This window comes from Parasteatoda tepidariorum, chromosome 8 (assembly GCF_043381705.1).
Source record: "Parasteatoda tepidariorum isolate YZ-2023 chromosome 8, CAS_Ptep_4.0, whole genome shotgun sequence".
NCBI lineage: Eukaryota > Metazoa > Arthropoda > Arachnida > Araneae > Theridiidae > Parasteatoda > Parasteatoda tepidariorum.
The window spans coordinates 11078079-11081611 of NC_092211.1; positions in this window are offsets into that span (position 1 = coordinate 11078079).

Below are 3533 nucleotides of genomic sequence, written 5' to 3' on the forward strand. Positions count from 1 at the left end.
CCACATGTGCCACGCTGCTTATTTTGAAGAGTGCCATTTTGCCATACATGTTATACTTTCACCACGGCGGCACGAGAACAGTTCACAAAATTAGCCGTTTCTGAAATACTTCCACCCTTGGCCCGAAAGCCCATAATCATGCCCTTTTTGACGTCGGATAAATCACTACGTTTCTGTATTACGCCAACGATTGAAATGCTTTCCGATGCCCTAGAACATTCTATACATACACTCCACTGTAATGTGCTGTCACCTACTTTCTGTGATGGGTTATTTCACGTTGACGTCGAAAGTAGATGGTGGTCACATTAATGTGACTGGACTGTGTATATCTTCTTCAAAGTATTTTGATTGTTTCACAAAAATACTTTGATCTTTATATTTTAGTTGACATTGTATGATAGCTTTTTAAGAACTCTTGACGCACTATATTTCTAAGTTAAAGTTGCATAATGACTTTTCAAAAATACTTTTTTGTATATTGTATTTTAAAGTTGCACAATTAACTTTTTTAAAATATTTTAATTCGTTGGTCTAAGTTAAGATTATCATTTTCAAAAAAAAAATAATTATAGCTGTAATTTGGAGACTGTGACGTCATATAAAATAACTCTTTTTATTTATTTATTTATTATTATTTCTTTTTTTTTTGCAAATAATATGTTATTTTTATAACAGTTTGCAACAGTTACTTATGAATGTTAGATCAAACTCGTCTCTCTTTAGCCAGTGCTCTCTGTGTTAACGTCAATGTGAAAAGAAGAAAAAAGCAAGAGTTTTGAGAAATCTAATTTTTTTTAGTATTTAAATTCACTCAAATGCTGAATTATCTGGGCTAATAAAAAATTTTGCTTGCTAATTTTTCTCGTGGTGAAAAAAAATTTTTCTTTAAAAAAATTATAATAACTTTTGAAATATTTAATTTAAGATAAAGACAATTTTTCAAAAATATATTTCTAAATTTTTCTCGGCTACGGAACCCTAATTAACCAAACTTCTTTCGGTGGAACCCCCGACTTCATTAATAAAGTTAGTAATAAAAATAAAGGTAATTATGAATGTTATAACCAATAAAAAGACTATTTTTAAAATATTTAATTTGAGTTCTGAAGACTTTAATTGTTTTATTCTTAATAAACTTAAATTATGTTTTCTGTCCGGCAGTTGTATTTGCAGTTCTTTTGTTAGATGTTCTCATGAATTTGTTTATGGTCTTGAATACTTAGGCTGAAAATGAATGAAATAAGATACTGTCCTTTACCGTATTACCAGACGCACTATAAGATTCTATGTAAAATTATATAATTATCAGGTCATACTATACAGCTGTATTGCTTTTACGAGACTGAAACAGCTTCGCACTTGTTTACGTTCGTGTATCAACTGGTTAGCATTGCAATACGTTTAAAATAAATACAAATATTAAGTACATTAAAAATCTCCTGATTAAAAACTCATTACATGTTTAAATATAAAAGTATAGCTTATAAGCTCCTGCAAAACTAGCAATTATTCTTTTAGACATTTAANCGTTCGTGTATCAACTGGTTAGCATTGCAATACGTTTAAAATAAATACAAATATTAAGTACATTAAAAATCTCCTGATTAAAAACTCATTACATGTATGTTTAAATATAAAAGTATTGCTTATAAACTCGTGCAAAACATGCAATTATTAAAAAACTGCAGTGCGTCAAATAATTTGATCTAATTATTATAATATACTCATATAACACCTGATATAATAAATAATATATATTTATCTAATATATCGTCTAATTTATGCAATGGTCGAATTTATATTATATATCTTCTCATTTAACCGATTGATACGCGGACGTAAACAAGTGCAAACCGGTTTCAGTCGCGTAAAAACAATACAGCTGTATAGTATATACTGATAATGAAGATTTTACATAGAATCTTATAGTGCGTCTAATAATTTTTCCATTGACTTATTGTCTACTTCGTAATGAAATACATGTAAATTATTGTCTATACATGTAAATTATTGTCGTAATACATGTAAATTATTGTCTACTTCGAAATGAAAACCTAAAAGAACTGCGTAAAAAATGGTTATTAGGGAAACATATTTCTTTATTAAAGATATTAGCCATTTTATTTTGATTTAGAAAACGTTATTGGAAATACTAATAATATGCTTTATAAATGCTTGTTCTTATTATCACTCGCTCCCCTGTTGACAGAAATATTATATTTTCTTAAAAACAGCATGCTATTCCTATTTCTTTGACATTTTGTATTGGAAATAGTTTCATAAGGGAAACCAGATGATTAAATTAATGGTTGGATCTAATTACAATCTGGGGCTTCAAAATTCATCTCTGCTTATAATTTCGGAACCCTCTCAACTCTTCCACGAAGCCCAAGAAATGCGCGAAACAGCATTTGGAAACCGCTGATGCGTCTGTGAGGTAAGGATCTTTCGACTATGTCCTTATCTATCAAAAGGTACATCAAGATTGAATGTCTTATATACTAGTGAAAGGTTGCTTGATGATTGTAAAGGTAGCGATGCCACAATAATCCCAAACCAGAATTTAATGAGGAATATAATTCGATGAACGGATAGACCGAATTTGCGAAAGACCGGGAGAGCTGTATTACGTTCACCGGATTTTGAGCGCTTGTGGTGAAAGATGTATTAAGTTTACGAGATTTGAGCGTTCTTCATGAGAGCTGTATTAAGTTCACGGTTGTGTGTGAGGTCTCTCTTGTGTTGCTATTAGCATTCGAGTGTATGTGCAGAATCCCGTTTCTTTTTTTTTTTTTTTTNTTTTTTTTTTTTTTTTTTTTTTTTTTTTTTTTTTTTTTTTTTTTTTTTTTTGTATTGCACTACGAAGCATCGATGTCTAATTTTTTTTCTACTTTCGTAAACTCATCTGTCCCGCAGTGGACTGATCGTAAAGACACGTTCCTAAAAGAATACCGAAATCAAGCATCCCTGGCTCCGGTCTGTAAGCGGGTGGGTGACCACTTTGATCAACCTACGTAAGGACCGAAGCTGCGCTTTATCGGTCCTCGTTAAACTGTTTTACCGTAAAGTGCTCGACTTCGCGCAGGTCGTCGGGTTACTGAAGTGGAGGAGACATTCCCTTTGCAGAGGATCAAATTGTGATGTCGTGACTTCGGATCATCCATGGGGAAGTTTCCCAGACCGTCGCCAATAGCCCATTGTGTAGCTCTAATACGACGTAAATAAATGACCTACATACCTACAGTCCTTGTCCAAATTATTAGACGCACTATTAGATACTATGTAAAATAACAACTAAAGTAATCGATGCAAGTTACAAGCTTATTGCTTGATTTTCTGGAATGGGGTGTTCAAAAATACTTGTTACCTTTCGTCATTTATTGTAGGTCTCTCAAATCCCTGAAAGTTCTAAATTTTATCGCTCAGTATGAAAAATCGCATGAATTAAAGATCTCTAAAGTTACAAAATAATCCTTTAAGTACTTCTTGAGGATCTCTTATATTACTGCAGAGTAATATATATATATATA